Consider the following 20,198-nt stretch of genomic DNA (forward strand, 5'->3'; position numbering starts at 1 on the left):
AACTCAGGGCCTTGTGCTTGCAAGGCAAGCACTCTACCAGCTGAGCTATCTCCCCAGCCCCTATATAGTATTCTTAACAGTAATTTTTTCTTTTATAAAATAAAACAATGTGCATCACGATCCTACAAACAAAATTGGCGAGGGTAGGGGTAGATCAAAGAACACTATAGGTCTGGATTAATAAATATTTTATAAAATATTAATTATTAGAGTGAAACAGACATTCTTACCTCATGTACATATATGACTGCATAACCAATATGATCCTGCAATATGTATAACCAGAAAAATGAGAGATTACACTCTATGTATGATCTATTAAAATGTATAAATGCATTCTACTGTCATATACAACTAATTAGAACAAATAAAATTTTAAAATGTTAAAAAAAGTTATTTAACTTTTACTTGTTAGAATAATATAAGAAACAAAGTGAAAAGTGACAAAGTAATGAAGAGTTAGAAAAATGGGTAAATCAAAATCACCTGGGAAGTTTTGGAAACTATGTATAACCCTACTCCAGAGCTTTCAACCTGTGGTCTTGAGAGAATGGTTTTATCCCCTACCCACGCACCCCAGTGCTTAGAAGAATCCCAGCCATTGCCAGGCATTGTTACTGATGGGAATATGGTGACCCACTGGTTACCAGCCGCCAAGAAAGAAGGAGAAGGAGGAGGAGGAGGAAGAGAAGGAGGAAGATTGAATACAGTAAGTTAGTGCTTCATGATATTTCCTTACTAAGAAACAAATTCAAAGAAATAAAAACTATGTTCTCTCTTCCCTGTCTCTCCACAATTCAAAGAACCACAGAAGATGCTACAGACAACCCCAAGGACCCCTGGGAATCTTTTTCAAGAGGTATTAGTAGAGCTTCTCCAAATCCAGGATGCAGGTCTCAGAGACAGCATGGTCCACATGAAGTATGGGGTGTCTTCTGAGTCTCAAGAGAGTTCACACAGTCAGAACAGGTCACAGCCCTTAAAAGATAGTGCCTGGTAAAGAAACAACTTCCAGGGAAATTTTCATGCTCTCTTTCATCAGCAGCAGCCAAAGGAAACATGAGCAGGCTACATTCTATTGCTTCTAGTGTCCCAGGATCCCAAATCTATGCATCATGCTCCCCAGCACCCAAAAGACAGTGGAGTCTTTAATAAGAGTGGTCATTGGGGTGGGACTGGGGCCCAGTGTCAGAGCACTTGCCTAGCATGTGTGAGGCACTGGGTTTGATCCTTAGCACCACATACAAAAATAAGCAAATAAAATAAAGTCATGCTGTCCATCTATGACTATAAAAAAATAAAAAATAAAAAATGAGTAGCCATTGTCACACTAAATTGGAAAGCAATAAGAAGTTCTATTGTACAATTGCATAGTAGGGTGACTATAGATAATAATAATGTGCTGTATATTTCAAGAAGCTAGAAGAAAAATGTTAATGGTTTCATCATAAAGCAATGATAAGTGTCTGAACAGATAGATATGCTTACCCTGATTTTAAAATTACACAGTGTAAACATGCTTTGAAACATCACACGATACCCCATAAATATGTACAATTTTAAAGTTTTTATGTATCAGTTTAAAAAATAAATTGCAATTGAAAAAAAATGTGGCTAATATCTCCTTACATTTTGTTCAGGGCCTTATCCTGGGCAGAGATTTGGTGAAGAATTATAACATTGTTAATGGAAGGTAAATAGTTTTCAAAATTAGGGTTGGAGAAGGGAGCACTTCATGCAAAGAAAAAAGAGAGAAAGGAGCCAAGTTAGTGACTCAGTCGTTCAGGAAAGAAGAACACAAAATTCTCTGCTGTAAAGTAACATTCAAACTCAGGGGATGGGGACACCGTTAGCAAGTACTGCCCATGATGACTTTTGTCCAAGAAGTTGAGGAACTCCATTGGAGTTCCTTAACTATATTCAGAAAATCTGTTGGTTTCTGATGAGCTGAGGTTCAACATACACACAAATAACTGACTCCTCTCTGCGATCATCCCCATCATCATGGCAGAGGGAAAAGGAAGCATGAGGAAACACTCATTCTCATTCTGAAATGAATCTTTCCTCAGAAAACTTGGAATGGAACCACCATTTGATCCAGTCATCCCACACCTAGGTTTCTACCCAAAGGACTTAATATCAGCCTGTTACAGTGACACAGCCATACCAATGTTTGCAGTAGCTCAGTTCACAATAGATAAGCTAGGGAACCAACTTAGGTACCCTTCAACAGATGAATGGATAAAGAAATACCCAATGAAATATTACTCAGTCATAAAAAGAATGACTTTATAATTTTTTGCCAATAAATGGATGGATCTGGAGATATCATGCTAGGTGAAATAAGCCAATCTCAAAAAACCAAAGGTCAAATGTTCTTTCTGAAATGCAGATGCTAGCACTCAACAAGGTGGAGCGGGGGAAGAATAGAAATCCATTGGATTAGACAAAGGAGAATGAAAGGAAGGGAGGGGGATGGGAATAGGAAAGACAGTAGAATGAATCTGATACAACTTTCGTATATTCATATATGAGTATACTGCCAGCAAAACTCACATCATGTACAATCACAAGAATGGGATCCTAATTAGAATAAGTTATACTCCCTGTATGTATAATATGCCAAAATACATTTTACTGTCACACATATCTAAAAAGAACAAATTAAAAAATAAATGATTATAAAAAATTTTGTTTAAGTTTTAGCAAAGAAATGATCCTTATTACTTCCCCTCACAATTACTTTGGTCAAAGCAAGTCACACAACCAAGTCTTCCATTAATGGAACAGGGAAGTATAATGCTGCCAAAGGGAGGGCCACTTTCAAGAGTGAGTCTGAACATTTGGAATAATAAAAACCACGAAAGCACCCTCCTGGAACAGTGGAGCAAAACAGTGTACTCAGAAATCCTAAACTCCAAGGCCAACTCTTTCCCTAGCTTCTCTGTGATCTTAGTGCAAGAGAAACCCACAGAGATGGAAGCCACATGGCACAGATTCTCCAGGAAGATTACTGCCCTGTCGGTCGTGAGAGCACATGTGCTTAACAGACTATGGGAAGTTGTGGTCGGTGCAGACATGTCGCAGAACTTAATCTCGACCCCTGGGGGTCCAGCCCTGAAGTCCTGGCAAAATCTCTACACTGTTAGGCAGAAAGATGTGTTTATTTTTTAAAGTGGTAATTAACAAAGTAAGAAGTATGTAGTAAACACCACAGCTTCTAAGTCTTACTGTGGTTGTTCCAGAGGACATTATTCTCAAAGTTGGCAGTGAGCCTCCTACTCTGTCTGCTTCCAGTTATTGGAGGACTTGATTATAAGGACCAAGGCTTTTGCTGACCATAATTTTTAAATGTTGCTTAAAATATTATTTACACAAGTGTCAATGATATAATAAGATGACAAAGCACCATTAGGCAAAAATCTATATAAAGAAAGGGACCCAGAGCCACCAGCACAGTGCTATAGCTGCTTTGGTTCTGAAGGCAATTTCTAACTTAACTGAAATAAAGGGCCCACATGTCCTTCAAAGGACCCAGTAGAACAAACAACGAAGCCCAGAAACACAAACAGAAAGGAGTATAATAGGAAATCTCTGAGAGCTAGAACCACATCTTCAGTTTAGTAATGAGTGGGAAGCAAGCCAGAGCCAGCCACCACTCCCAGAGGACACAAGAATAATTGCCTTGATGAGGAGGGTAAAGGTATTGATTAACTTTAGAGATGGACACTTGTAATGATACAGAGATAACTACTAAATGAATAGGAATGGAATACATATAACTTTCCTACTAAGAAAGAGAAAATAATGTAATTACTAGAAAGTATATATCCCAAAAGAAAGCAAAAAGGGATAAAATTAAATCAAAGTACAATGATAAAAATAGAAAGCACGAAATCATTTTGGAATGATCCAACATTTGACCCAGTTATCCCATTCCTAGGTTTATACCCAAAGGCATAAAATCAGCATACTACAGTGATGCAACCACTTCAATGTTTATAGCAGCTCAACTCACAATCTCTAAGCTACAGAGCCAACCTAGGTGCCCTACAACAGATGAATGGATAAATAAAATGTGGTATATATACACAATGGAATATTAATCAGTCATAAAGAAAAATGAAATTATGGCATTTGATGGTAAATAGATGGAACTGGAAAATATCATGATAAGTGAAATAAGTCAATCCCCAAAAAACAAAAACTGAATGTTCTCTCTCATATGTGAATGCTAACCCACAACAAGGGAGCGGAGTGAGGAGAAGAACAGAAGTCCATTGGATTAGACAAAGGGGAATGAAGGGAAGGGAAGGGAGGGTAATAGGACAATAGAATTAGTCAGACATAACTTTCCTAGCCTTCTATTTGAATAAACAACCAGGGTAAATCTGCACCATGAACAAACATAAGAACAGGATCCTAATTAGAATAAGTTATACTCTATGTATGTATAATTTGCCAAAATACATTCTACTGTCATCTATAGCTAAAAAGAACAAGTAAAAAATTCTCAAAAAATAATAACAAAATCAGATATTGGATATAATTCCAAATATATTAGCAAATATGTTAAGTATAAAAAACTCACTGTCTAGTTAAAATGTTTGAGTGAATTAAGAAATCAAATCAAATCACAACCTCAATAAAGTACTGTTAGACACTGCTTGATTGGCAAAAATGAAAATGTCTGACAATGTCAAGGGCTAGCAAGGATGTGAAAAAACCTGAGCTGTCACACACAGGTGGTGGAAATGAACAGAACCCTTTTGGGGAGCACCTGATTACATGTATGATAAAGTGTACAGCATCATCATTTATAACAACTCAAATCGCATTTTAGTGCATTTCATTCCATTTCCCTCTTCCCATTCCATTCCTCTTCATTCAATTCTGCTCCTCTCCATTCCTCTCCACAAATGTCCATCAGCCAAACAAAGGACACACACACTGGAAAACTACAGAGCCATACAAATTAATAACTTCTCCCCACATCAACATGGTAAGATCTCAGCATTGAACAAAAGAAATAGATATACACACAAAATGTATTCGCATTAAAAAATTTTTAATTCAAAACCAAAACTGTATTGTTTCAGAATTACAAAGACTTTTTTTTAATCCAGGAAATTATTATCAGAAAGGTGAGATAACAGTCATCTCTGGGGAGAGAGGGTGGTAGGTGATGTTGGGTGACTAAGTACTAGGGGAGGGGAGTTTCCAGGAGGCAGCTGTTTCCGAACTGAGTGTTTGTTTTTCAAGTGAGCAGTTTGTAACTGGTCTTTGAATTGTATCTATATTCTACATGTACTCTTTTGGCTCTGTGACATATTGTACAGTTTAAACCGAGTGGATGTTACCCCTCCCTGGACAAAGCCCTTTCCAATTGCTCAGATGATCCCTAGGTACTAGTCTCTAGGATTGACTCTTCTGAATATTTCATTAAGATGGTCAGATTTTAAAACCGAAGGAGGTCTAAAGAAGCCATTAGCCCCTACTCTGATAAGGCACTCAGCCAATGAGTCATGGAGAGTCAGAGAAGAGAGTGGGAGGTGGAGCCCAAGAGTAGCTCTTGGTAAGTGTGCCAGGACTTCCTGTCACTAGCAGTTCGATGTAGAACTCTAAGTATTACCAAAGGTCTTTAAATACATACAGATGTTTATAAATTTATCGTTGTTTTGAAATTCAGTTCCAAGAGAAGTCGTAAAATATAAACAAATTATTACTGTCAAAATAAAACACAATTAACATGAAGAATTACTAGAGAACTGTTGCACTTTTAAAATTACATCTATAAAGAAAAAAATAACCATAAGGAAAGATCCTAAATATCATCAGTCACTAGAGATATTCAAATTAAAATCACAAAGTTGTACCAATACCCATCCACTAGGACTGCAATCAAAAAGACCGAGAATTTCAACTGTTGAAAAGATGTACTTTCAAATCTGTCACTGGTGGGAACCCAAAATGGTACGACCACTTTAGAAACCAGTTTGGCAGTTCTTATAAAGTTAAACGTACCCTTAGCATATGACTTTGCAATTCTATTCCTAGTCATTTACCTAAGAGAAATAAAACTGTATGTCCACACAAATACATGATTTTTTCTAACAGTTTTATTCATAATAGCCAAAACCTGGAAACAAACCAAATGAGCATCAACAGATGAATAGATTTCAAACTGTATCAAATACATTTCACCATTATTCAGAAATAAAAGAGATGGACTATGGGATGCACCACATGGATGCATTTCAAAACACATGCACAGTGAAAGAAGTTAAAGACAAGAGTGAATATGTCTAATTTTTTCACTTATATTAAATTGAAAAGGTAACTCTAATGTAGAATGACAGAAAGCAAATCAATGCTTATCTGGGAACAATATCCCAGGCTAACTATTTTAAAATCTCTTTCTCCTGGAACCCACATTTATATAGTGAAACTTTTCTAGCTTCAGGGCCTTCCAGAAGGCATCAGTTCACAGTTGGGAAGGACTCATTCAAGTTGAGTCCCTCCTAGAGGCAAGACTTTCACTATTAATAGAACAAACCATTACTTTGTGTATTTTTAGGAACCAAACCACCTTCCAAAAACTGATGAGGATTCCTTGATATGGAGTCAGGAATGCTTTTTGGCCCAGACTTATCACTCAGTTTATTTTCTTGTAGAATTCACTTAACCAGAATTGACTATGTACCTCAGCTTATATGGGAGTGTAGTGAGGGAAAGGAGGAATGAAGTCATTTATATTGCATTTACCCTTAAGACTGGGCACTAGATTTACTTCTTTCATCTATACTAGATGTCCTTCAATTAATGAATGGATAAAGAAACTGTGGTATACATATACAATGGAATATTACTCAGCTATAAAGAATAATAAAATTATGGCATTTGCAGGCAAATGGATGAAATTGGAGAATATCATGCTAAGTGAGATAAGCCAATCTCAAAAAACAAAGGACGAATGATCTCGCTGATAAGCGGATGATGACACATAATGGGGGGTAGGAGGGGGGCAAGAATGGAGGAAGGAGGGACTGTATAGAGGGAAAAGAGGGGTGGGAGGGGTGGGGGGAAGGAAAAATAACAGAATGAATCAAACGTCATTACCCTATGTAAATGTATGATTACGCAAATGGTATGCTGTTACTCCAGGTACAAACAGAAACAACATGTATCCCATTTGTTTACAATAAAAATAAATTTTAAAAAATAAATAAATAAATAAATAAAAATAAAAAATGTATTTCTCACAATATCAGAAGGTGGAATTTTCAACATGAAGGCTCTGGCATCTGGTGAGGACTTCTTGCTGTTGTCCCATTGTGGAAGGGCCAAAGAGTGAAAAAGCATGTGCAAGAGAGCAGAGGGGCTTGGCTTCCTTTATAACGAACGCACTCTGGCAACATCAAACCCCATTCTGTGTTAGTGATATTAACCTCTTGTGGGGAGGAGCCCTCATGGTCTACTCATCTCCTAAGGGTTCCACCTCTCAACACTGTTGCACAGAGGATTAAGCTCCCAACACAACAGCTTTGGGGACACATTCAAATAGGCAGCCACCTTTCTTAAAAGTCCCAAGATTAAAGCAATAGAAGCTTGAAAGAGAGAATTCTACAAGAAAACCTACAAAAAGGAGTAAAGGAAGCAAAAATCACCTGTTACTGGTAAAATGAGGAAAGGGCCACAGGTATAGGCCAAAACACCTGACAATCATAATTGGACTTGCTTATGCAATGGGAAGACTTGAAGAGCCAATGCAAGACTCAGTTCATTTCAGGCAGAGTGACTATTTCTTTAAACATGACATTCCCCAGTAGCAATGAGCATACCTACTACGCACACCTGGCTTCCATACCTACTACACACACATTTTCCAGTTAAAGGAACTGGGTAATCTTGGAAAAATCATCTGACAGCTCATTCACTGGCATGCCTGGTGGCTGGTGCTGTCTTTTGGTTAGGACCTCAGCTAGGACTATGGCCAGAAAACCTACTCAAGGCCTCTCTGTGTAGCCTGGGCTTCCTCACAGCATGATGTTCCAATAGCCAGGGTCCCAAGATAATCAGGCAGAAACTGCCTCCTCTTATGACCTAGTCTCAAATCACAAAACAATATATTCAACCTTGCCCAGATTCAAGATAAAGGAATATAGATCCCACATTTGGCTAGGAGGAAGATCAAAGGTAGAATATGCAAGTCAGGAGATATTGCTGTGACCTCTTTGGAAAATACATGTTGTCACAGCAGAAGGGCAAGTCAAAAATCTTCCAGAAGGGGTGGTACATAATTACACACTTAAAGGATGACTAATTGACAATTAAACAAAGAAGGGAATAAATGTATTCTAAGCAGAGAGAACTATTAGCAAAGACTTAGAATATGAAATTATCTAGAATTGTTCTTGAAGTTCCATATCATTTACTACCTGTTGCTCACACAGAAGAATGATCAATATTGAGGCTCAAGAGGTATATGGGACCTGGTATTAAGAGTTTTTTTTTTTTCCTTTTACATCTCTTAGGGGTTAAGACTTTGTCTTAGAGGAGATGTGGAATCACTGAAATGCTTTTATCCTGAACTATATGATCTGATTGCATATTGATAGTGGGACATTCAGTGTATTTTACTCCCCAGACCCCCCACCCCACTCACACTCCTGACCCCTCTCTTTATCCATGAATTCACTGATGCCTTACAATGCTGTTGCAAGACATACCAACCCTTGATTCTGGTCTGTCTAGCTCCTTGCAAAGGAGGAAGGAGGAAGCACGCACCTTTGTTCCATTTTCCAAAAAGACTCCACAGTTTTCTGTTGTACATACTTCAAATTGAGACCTATTGAATTAAGTGTCATGAGAAAATAAGAAAACAAATAATTTACAATGTTTATATTAGAAAGTAAATAATAGATTTGGAATATTAAATTTTCTTAATGAGTTTATATTGTCAGTAAAGCTCCTATGGACCATTTTCCCTAATGGGGCTACATGTGAACAAGAAATGGACACACTGATGTTATATATAAGTCTGTATAGTTCATCAGCATTTGTCAAATGAACACAGCACTCTTATGGTTTGAATGTGTGTCCTGAAGTTCATGTGTTGGAAACTTAAATCCCTGATGCAATAATGTTAACAGGTGGCACCTAATAAGAGATGATTAGGTGATGATGGCTTGGCCCTGATGAATGAATTGCTATCTTGGGAGTAGGTTAGTTGTCATGAGAGTAGGCTTGTTCTAAAAGTGAGTTCAGTCCCTTACTGCTGCCTGGCTCCCCCACTTTCTTGTCTTTCATCCACCCACCATGGGATGGCACAGTCCCAAAGCTTTTACCAAGTGCAGGTGACTTGCTATTGGGCTTCCCAATCTCTAGAACTATGAGTCAAATAAACTTGCATTTGTTTATAAATTATTCAGTCTTCAGTATTCTGAACAGACTAAGACAGACACCTACAGGATATATATCCACCAAAGTGTCTCAAATCTCCTAAGTAGTTTTTTTAAAAAAATGATAAAGAAGAACAAGAGAATCTTAAAGTGGATTTATCCTGGTAGGCAGGGAGAAGGAAGTTTGAAAACAGATAATAAATTTGATGATGATAAAGTAGAGCCTGCAGGTACAGGGTCCACAACAATTGCTCAATCTGTGACATGCCCTGAAAGGTGATTAAGATTTGGTTCAGAACCCTTCAATACCCAAGGGAACCTACTGAAAGAAACTGGTCAAAGTTCAACGTCAAACTCATGGGTAGCTGTGGTTTCCACAAGGGAGTTAGGTCATCCTTCCAGGAGACCTTGTATGATGCAAGAAATAGCAGAAGCTGCAACCGGAGTCATCAGGAACCGGTCAAGGAAACAGCAGACTATTTCTTCACCCAAACTACCAGGGTGTGAGGGTGGAGGCCTTAATATACTTGAATTATAATTAAAGTTAAGAGTGATTGAATGGTTCCCATGTGACATGAATTTTCTAAATGCATATATTAATTCATTTAATCACACAAAAACCCTTTGAAGTAGTAGTATACCAAAATTACAATCCCAGTTTTACAAAGGAGAAACTGAGACTCGGAAAGGTTAAGTAATTTACTGGGAGTCGCATGGTTAATATGTGAGCTTATTTGGTCCCATACAATTTGGTTTACCCACCATGTGCATGTATCCCCTGAACTCTCCCTTAGGCTCAGTTTTAAAAGTAATAAATTCATTGTAAAAATTTAGACAGTATAAAAATGTAACAACTAAATGGAAATTCCACATTCTCTATACCCTCTCTCTCTCTGCCCCTCGTTTTTATCTATCATTAAAAATTCAAAATCCATTTTGTTATAAAATATATAACCAAAGGATTATAATATTTTATAGTATCTACAAGGTTTAAAAGTTCTATAGCTTTGATATCTTCCCAGTTTGGTACAGAGCAGTTTATGAGGCACAGATCTGATCCTCGTTTGTGAGCCTGTGTTGACCCATGAGTGCCTGATACGAAGCCAGCTCCAGCGCCTCAACACAGGACTGAGGACACCTCAGGGTGTCATATGGTGGCCCACAGGTCCTGCTGCACAGGTAGAACCCTGTGAAGTTATGAAGACACTGCCTCTGCATGAAAATTGTTTTCCAAACAGGGAAGAGACTTCATCAAGTTCATTAAAATGAGGACATGCCTTGGCAAGCTGTAAGTGCTGGTTAATTTTATGTGTCAATTTGACATTTCCACAGGGTGCCCAGATAACTGATTAAACACTAATTCTGTGTGTGTCCGTGAGGCTGTTTCTATCAACAGTTAAACTGGTGAGCTCAGTAGAGCACCCAGTGAGGGTGGGTCTCATCTAACCCACTGGGGCCTGAATAGAACACAAAGGAAATGGAAGAAGGTCACATTCGCTCTCTGCCTGACTGCTGCTGAACTGTCACTCCATGTCACAAGCTTCCCTGGGACTCCAGCTTGCATACGACAGGTTGTGACTCCCTACCCTCTGTAATCTGTAATCACAGGAGCCAACTTCTCATAATAAATCTCTCTATCTCTCTCTTTCTCTGTCTCTCTGTCAATACATACACATAAGTGCATGTGCACACACGTGTGTACGTATATTACATATATACTTATATATATTCTATTGCTACTATTTCTGTAGAGAATCCTGAGACCCATCTAATATAATAAATATACACATATATGTACATATGATATATATGAACCATATATCTAATAGACATGTGAATATATATATATATATATATCTCCATACATTTTATATGGAGACTAATTATATTCCCCCTCTACACACACACACACACACACACACACATACACACAAATCCTGCTAGTTCTGTTTCTCTAGAAGACCCAAACTAAAGCATCATGATTCTCTCTAAATGTGATTCCAGTAAAAGCAAAAAGCCTTTGCAAACATTCCTGTGTGTTTGAATTGGAAGATTCCTGGAGGTCTTGGCAAAAATTCCCTGCAACGTCAAGGGTCTACTCTGTGGACATTTAACAGCTATCTCTGGGGAGCTGGAGATTGAAGTTCTCCTCTCAAACTTGTGATACCCCTGAGTAAATCACTTTAGTTCCTGAGCATTGATTCTCTGCTTCTAAGATTCAATGACATTGATACCTAAGCCCTGTTAACTGCTGCAACTTGGGGTGTGTGAAGGCATCAGGAAAAGCAAAGCACTCTCTCTGGTCCTAGCACAGATATCCTTCCCCTCCCTGTCTCTATGCATCTCTGTCCTGGCTTTTGTGCACTTTTGCTTCTGATGGCTTACAGCATCTTTCAACTTTGTCTGTCCTGAATAATCCAAGGAAATCCAGACAGGGTAACTGAGGTCTATTTTTAAATGCATTGGGTAAGCATTTAATGCTCAGTGTTGGATGAGGCTCTGAGGATATCAGGATGCCTGAAACATGGTCCCTGCCCCAGAGAGTCAGTCTGGGACAGGGCTAGAATTACCTTCATCTGTTTTCAGCCTTGGAACAATTGACAAATGCACTCCTGCCCTCCTTTGACCTATGAGTTGTTTAGAGGTAAATTTTTTAATGATTTTTTGAAACATGGAATTTTTCCAGTTCCCTTTTTATTATTGATTTTTAACAAATAGCATTGTTCTTAGAAAATAAAGTCAATATGGTAACAATTCAATAAAATTTTTTGAAGCTAATATTAATCACTCTTAATTATGTCATCTTGTATGTAATTTTTAACAATTTATATTATATCATATTATATCTACTTAGAGATATAGTGTTTTCTAATTAAGACCTCAGATTCTAGAACCAAATCTAGATGTTAATCCCAGGTCTGCCAGTAACTGACTTCATAAAATTGGGTAACGATCTCAGTTTTCATGTCTATTAAGTATAGATAATAATAGAGGCTACTGCAATGAACTGCAAGCTCATGCTGGTACAGAACTAAAACTGTTCTTGGCACACCGTGAGTGTTCAATAATAATGATATTTAGAAATATTTATTTCACAATCATTTTATGCATAGAATATTCTCAGGAAGACCAATTACAGAAATGGAGACCATCTTAGTGGTGGCCAAGGGTTAGGGATGAAGGAGGAAAAAGGAAGACTATAGAGATAGTACAAGAGATCTCTGTAGTAATGGAACAGTGTGTGTCCTGATTGTGGTGATGGCTACATGAAGCTATACATGAGATAAACTGCATATAAATACATGCAAAGGTGCACACACATACACACACATATTCTAGTACATGTAAAACTGGCAGAATCTGAATAAGGCCAGCAGCTTCCAGGGTTTGATATTGTACTGTGTATGTGTAAAACACTACCATGGGAGAAACTAGGAGAAGAGTATATGGGATCTCTCTGCACTTTTTATAAGTTCTTGCGAATCTATAATTATTTTAAGATAAAAAATGTTGAAGTGTCCCTGGGATGATATGAGTGTTCAAAAACGGTTTTCCAGTAGTTACTTTTGTTGTAGTTGCTTTGCAAGGTTTTCTGCACTTCATATATTAGGTAAAAATTAAATAGATAGAAAATCACTTTAACAAATAGAAAAATGTATCCCAAAAAAGTTACATAGGCGCTGGTGAGATAGCTCAGTTGGTAGAGTGTTTGCCTTGAAAGCACAAGTCCCTGGGTTCAATCCCCAGCAGCACACACACACAAAAAAGTTACATATAGGAACTTTGAGTCCTAAACTGCAAAGTAACTTAGATGTGATAACTAGTGTCATTTGTAAGACCCTTTTAAATTGTGAAAATATTAAAAGGCATGATTAGGGAAACCTGAAGTCCTGGGGGTAAGTGCTGGTCTCCTGGATGCAGGGAAGATGGGGGATAATAGACAGAGTGCTCTGTGGTCTCAATGAATGGTTTGCATTCCCAAGTAAGAGCAATTTCCCATTTCAGTCTCCCCACTAACTAGACTGGAAAAGTCGGGGTCATGGATTCCAGAAAGGGGTGCTGGAGATAATTTTTGTAATTTTTTTCATTTACATTTAGAAATGCACATTCGGGGAGAATAAGTTTCCTGATCAAGGCCAGGAGATTGTCAATGGTAGAACTGGTCTTGAACCAAGGCCAGAGCTATTTGCTGGGTCTCACTGTGTCAGGGTCCCCCACAGTGACCCATGTGACCTGGAAAGCAGGGCTTCTGGACACCCTTCCAGTCCTCATCCTGGAAGCAGGGAACAGTGAATGTCCAATTTGTACCCATGGCACAGTCTAGGGACCAGACATCCAGAGCACAGATAACACTGAGATGTAGGTGGCAAGCTCAATGGCATATCTTTGTGGTTTCCTTTCTGTCTCTATTCAGAATTTGCAATTTCAACCCTAAGATAATTCCAATTCTGGAAACCTAAATTCTCTTCTCAGATTCTGTTGTATCGTTGGAAATGTCATACCCAAGGTTGAACAAAGATAGGGATACAAAGTGCAAAGGGACCATCTGGACCAGTAGGGTTTCAACTGCAGTCAGAAGGCAAATGCTCCATTCCCCCTGCCACTCACTAACCATGTGTTCCTAGGCTCTATTCTCTAACCCTCTGTTTCTCTATCTGAAAAATGGGATTATTTCCCCTTAACCAGCAAGACTGTGGTGAGGATTAAGGGAGCTCTTAGATATGAAAGGTTTTTTGTGACCTGTCAATTTCGTTATACTAGTTATCAGTCAAATCTCAAAAGCCCCTGCCTCCCTGTAGGGTTCTATTAGGGACTGACTTCTTTTGCCTGAGAGTTGTGATACGATCTCATACCAAGGTGAACCAGAGACCTGAGACTAAAAGGAAAGACTCAGGGTAGAAATCCACATACCCAAGTAGGTCTCCACCAGAGATATTCTGGAACCAGATGACCTCAAGTTGCTTCCAATAGGCCACCAGCCAATTCCACTGTATGGTCCTGCTGAGGAGAAGAAAATTGTGGGAAGGAAACAGGCAGACAGGGGAGACCTGCCCCTTCATACCTTCCCTGGAGTTAGAAAAAGTATACCTGTAACCTTCACTGATTGGCCTACCCTGCCACCTTGTGGCTGTTCTCTAGACTGCAGTAGTAAAATAGAAAACCAGATATCAAAGAACTATCAAAAAAAAAAAAAAAAACAAGAACTTTAATCATGCGCAGACTCTCTCGCTCTACCATTCAACAAACCTGTACAGATGCTCTTGCTTTCTAGGATGAAGAAATTCTCAGTCTTGATGGAGAGGACTTAGGGAAGAGTAAATGAAGAAAAGGACACACCAGGCAGAGACCATGACACATGCAGACACTGAAGGTTTGAAAATGATGCATCTTTCCATGTGACTGAAGGGTCAGGTGTACCAGTCAGAAATGACAGGAAATGAGGAATTGCCTCACTATTGAAAAAGGATATGTATGAAACCCTAAGCTGGGGCATGCTGGGAAAACCCTACAGACACCTTTGCCCCTAGAATGCAGCTCTGACCCTTCCTATGCACAATGGGCCCAACGTCCTATGACTGAGACACTGCTTTCTTGAGACTTGTAGCAGCCACCTTGTTTGTACTCCTTACCTCTTCTCAGGATCAAATTTCATGACTCCCACCATGATGTACCACCACAGGTCCAAAACAATGGAGTCAACCAACCATAAAACTATAAGCCAAAGTAAACCCTTCCTCTTCATAAGTTGATTATCTCGGGTATTTATTATAGTAACAGAAAGCTGACTAACAAAGGGCTCTCTCATAGCTCATTCCCTTGTTAGACATCTGCTTGAAAATCTTCTACCCTACCAAGCTGAGCTCTGCCTTTTTATCATTTCTAAACATTAATCTGAGTTCTTCCCCTTTAGGGTCAGATCCAAGAAGTGATCAGATATGTGAAGATAATGAAGAAGGCAATCATTTAAGGGTTGCACTAAGTTTTTTGGGGAAAGAGAAGCATGCAGTGAGTGATTTTAGTGGAAATAACACTGGGACAGGCATTTGGAGAACCATTTCCTAGTCCTTAGATAATAAAGTTGCTTAATGTCACTGGGCTTTCTTTTCTGAATGATGGAAATGGATTAGACTAGTGATTCTCACCCCTTGCTACATGTTCAAATCATCTGGGGAGCATCAGCAATATGTCTAACAGCTTCATATGGTAGAAAACTACCAGATTAGATCCCTAGAGTTAGTTCAAACTGTTCATTATATTTCTAAATGTGATGAGCGGTAATAATCTCCAGTTCATGTTAAAGAATTTTTACTAAGTCTGTGATGCTCTGGTATATAAGTTCCTGGTGATTCCTATTCAGAGATCTACTTGGACCTAAACTTTTCTCCCATCTATATAACCAAAGTGTGGCCAGTCACTGAGAACAATTATTTTGTCCTTTATTTCTCTTTTGGGATGAGAAAGACATGATATGAAAGAAAAAAACTAGTTAGAGGGGAAGAGAAGCCCCCTGGTCTTGGCTTTGCAACTCATTCTCCTCGCCAGTAAGAGGTAAGGCCCACCCACCTCAGTGAGTTACTGTGGGGTGCCTGAGACTGTGGGAGGAAAGCCAGGTGAAGAGAAGGTGCTCCAAACTCCAACTCCCTTGTCGCCAGCAGCTGGGAGAATATACCAAAGAGCAGTGATGGCAGTGCTATTTTTGAGAGTATGTCACCATCCCCCTTCCATAAATAGTCCCAGTTAAGAACTGAATTGTGTCCCCTTCAAAATTTCTATTTTGAAAAACTATCCTCTACTTCCTCAGAATGTGACATTATTTGGAAATAGGGTTGTTCTGTGCAATTAGTTAAGATGAGGATGTTAGGGTGAGTCTTAACCCAGTATGGCTCATGTGTCTTTGATTTTTTTTTTTTTTAGCATTCTTCTTTGTTTTTAATTGGCATGATCCTACAGACTTATGGTGTAGAGTGTGACGCCTGATGCATGTGTACATTGTGTAATAATCAAATCAGCACATTTAGTATATCCTTCACCTCATTTACCATTTTCTTTCTTTTTTTTTAACTGTATATATTCCACATTTTTTTAAATTGGTGCATTACAGTTGTCCTTAAAGGTAGAATTTGTTTCATTTACCATTTCTTTCTGGTGAGAATGTTCAAACTCCTCCCTTTTAGCTATTTAGAAATACTCAAAAGAGTGTTGGTCACCAGAGTCGCCCTATAGTGGGAGCACTAGAAACCATTCCTCCTGGCTGACAGGAACTTCCTACCTGTGCCCAGGGCGCCCCCTTCCGCCTGCATTCCCAGGCTTCTGGCAACCACCACTCTACCCTTAACTTTCATAAGACGACATTTTAGTCAGCTTTTCGCCACTGTGACCAAAAGACCTGACAAGAGCAACTTTTAGAGGAGGAAAAGTTTATCTGGGGCTCCCAATTTCAGAGGACTTAGTTCATAGATGGCTGACTCTGTTGCTCTGGATCAGCCTGCGAGGCAGAACATCATGGCAAAATGGTGTAAAAGAGGAAAACAGCTCAGGACATGGCCACCAGGAAGCAGAGAGAGAGAGAGAGCTCAGTTCAATGAGGACAAAATATAAACCCCAAAGGCATGCCCCCAGTGACCCACCTCCTCCAGCCACACCCCACCTGCCAACAGTTACCATCCAGTTAATCCATTCAAGTGGATTAATCACACTAATAAATTTAAGGCTCTCACAGCCCTCTCATTTTATCTCTGAACATTCTTATCTCACACATGAGCTCTTAGGGACACCGCACAGTTAAACCATAAGAACAATTTCTTTAGATTCCACATATGAAAGAGAGCATGCAGTGCTTGCCTTTCTGTGCCTGGTTTATTTCACATAACATAATGGTTTGTCTTTGTTGCCACGAATAACAGATTTCATTCTTTTTATGGCTGAATAGTATTCCATTATGTATATGTGCCTTGTTTTCATTATTCACCCATCAGTTGATGGACACTTAGGTTGTCTCTGTATCTTGGCTATTGTGAACAGTGCTGCAATTAACATAGAGCCCACCTGTCTCTTGGACATACTGATTTGATTTCCTTTGGATATTTGTAGGTTCAGGAGTGAGACTGCTAGATTATATGATAGTTCTATTTACAACTTTTTGAGAAACCTCTACACTGTTTTCCATAATGGTTGTACTAATTTACATTCTCACCAACAGTGTATAAGAGTTCTCCTTTCTCCACATCCCTGTCAGCATTTGTTATTTTTGTCTTTTCAGTAAGATGAGTAAAGTCATAGCTCATTGTGGTTTGGATTTGCATTTCCCTGATTATTAGTGATGTTAAGCTTTTTTTTTCATATATCTATTGGCCATTTGAACATATTCTTTTGAGAAATGACTATTCAGGGTTATGCCCATGTTTTTAGTTCTGATCTCATTTGTCCTTTCTTTTTAAAAATATATATTCTGAATATTAACCCTTTGTCAGATGCATTGTTTGGATCTGCTCTATAGCTTGTCTTTTCTCTGTATTGATTGATTGATTACTTTGCTATACAGGAAATTTCAGCTGGTGTCCTTAAAAAATGGAGGAGGGGACTGTGGTATAGTGACACAGAGAAAGAGAGAATGTCATGTGAAGACAAGAGATGGAGATGATGCTTTTACAAGTCTGGAAAGGACAAAGATTTTTAGGAAGTCACCAGAAGTTAGGGGAGAAGCCTGGAACAGATTCTTCCTCAGAGGCCTCAGAAGAAACCAGCTCTGTTGACACCTTGGTCTCAGAATTTCAGCCTGGAGAACTGTGAGACATAAATTTCTATTGTCGAAGCCACTCAGTTTGTGGTACTTAGTTTTAGCAGTCCTAGAAAACCAAGACACCTCCAGAGATGGCTCTGTTGGTGATATCAAAGAGGACATCTCTATCCAGACAGAAGGGGGCACTGTGGTCCCGCAGGGAGGTTGAGAGACACTTGAAATTCAGAAGACTTCTCCACAGATCACCTGTTCAGCAAGGCTGTCCACCTGTACTGTCCCGAAAGAACAATTTGCCATTGATAACACCCCCCAACTCAAAGGCCCTAAATTCATAGAAGCGTCTCTTATTGGCCATAATTTTGTATGTTTTGGTGCTTCCTTGAGATTTTCCTTCCATATTGTCCTTGTTTTGTTTTCCCAACATGATTGCAAACTGTTTGAGGACTGGGCTCATGTTACAAAACTAACCAAGAGTTAAGTGATCTCTCTGTTAAAAATTCTGGGTGAGACCTTGGACGTGTCACCTCTCCTTTCTGGGCCTAGTCTTTGACTAGATGAGAGGATTGTAATCCCTAAGCTGCCTCAGTTGTAATATTCTATAATTCTGACTCCATGCATGCTTGGTGTTTAACCAACTTGCCTTGGTGTGCAAAAGGGAAGAAGAGGCCTAACTCGTCTTTTAGATGTGCTAAACAACTGATCATCTGGGGTTAAAGAAATGGTTGAATAAAGGGAGAAGGTTCCAAAGGCTTGAGGGTCAATATGACACTCCTGGAGCTCTAAGCTCCACTGAGCCCCTTCCTAGAGTCCAAAGCCCCGGACCTTGGTATCTGCTGAAGCTTCCACCTCTTCTGATTAAGGCACATGGCTGCCTCTGAATGCTACTTTGGGTGTGCTGGGCACCACGCTCATGGCAGCTAGGCCCATGTGTACCTTTTAGAAGCCTCCTGCTTTTGCTTTAGGAATTAGAAGAACTGTCTTTCCAAGTGGACATAGTATTTTGGGTGAACCACTTTTCTATCTGACCTTGGAGAGACTTCAGCATGCCTCTGCCTTCACTTGGACCTAGTCAAAGAATATTTAAGGATCCTCCAAATGGCCAACATTCCAGAGGCCTGGGTTCTGTTAAATTTATTCTCTTAGGGATCCAGGAAATAGGAGGTCACACAGATCAGTCTAAGTAACAGAGGCGAGAGGACATGGAAAGAGGGATCTCAATATAAAATGATTGTAAAAAACAAAAAAGACTAAATCTCCTAGGAAACTAAGACCAGAAACCCCCAACAATGACAAGCTTTGTGGAACCTAGTACAGTAAAGTCACCCCAGTTCTGGGGACCTGCTCTAGTACTCTGCTCTTAATACCTCCCAGCTACTCCCCAGGGGTCAGCCTCTCTTTGTTTCTCTTCCCTATTCCTCTTAAGTTTTTTCCAAAGCATGTCTCTGGTAGAATATGAGACAACGAATTACTAATTACTTATCTAAGTGATGCAAAGAAGGAAATAGAAACCCCAGATTCTAGAGAAAACAATTCATTTCTCCTAAGCAGCCTGAGATCTAATATTTGAACTTAAGGGCCTGAAGTTTTACCAACAGCCAGTTGTGTGACCTCAGACTAACTGGACACTTTTAGTTGTATAACCTTGGACAAGTCACTGCCTCCATTTCCTCTTTTCTAAAAATGAGTATTTGCTTTCACTTTTTCTTTGGGTTGGGGTATGGAAGGCTCCACTCTTTCAATCCAGTCACTAGAAGGCAGTAGACAAGTAAGTCTCTTTGCCTTTTGTGCCTCAGTCCCTTCTCCGGTCAGAGGAGACATTTAACTAGAGGATTCTTTCCATCCAACCTCTTCCAATTTCTAAATAGCTCTGCCTGCATGTAACTACCCACCTCTTTGGGTCCTCCCTCAATGCACTCATCCTCCCCATGTCTTCAGAAACCTTTCCCCTAAAGCCCCCAAAGTGCAGAGAAGAACCTCCTGGGGACTCCATTTTATGAAACACGGTTTTGTGAACACTTGTATTCATGCCGTGCTTTTGTAATAAAATTCTATGTTCC

General features: G+C 39.3%; 1 non-coding gene across 1 annotated transcript; it reads left to right on the forward strand.

Moving 5' to 3' along the window:
- Nucleotides 1-13,080: 13,080 nt before the first annotated feature.
- Nucleotides 13,081-13,153, forward strand: Trnas-uga (transfer RNA serine (anticodon UGA)). The gene has a single exon. It is a non-coding gene; the product is annotated as a tRNA-Ser (tRNA).
- Nucleotides 13,154-20,198: the final 7,045 nt, after the last annotated feature.

The sequence above is a fragment of the Sciurus carolinensis genome, chromosome 9 (genome assembly GCF_902686445.1).
Source record: "Sciurus carolinensis chromosome 9, mSciCar1.2, whole genome shotgun sequence".
NCBI lineage: Eukaryota > Metazoa > Chordata > Mammalia > Rodentia > Sciuridae > Sciurus > Sciurus carolinensis.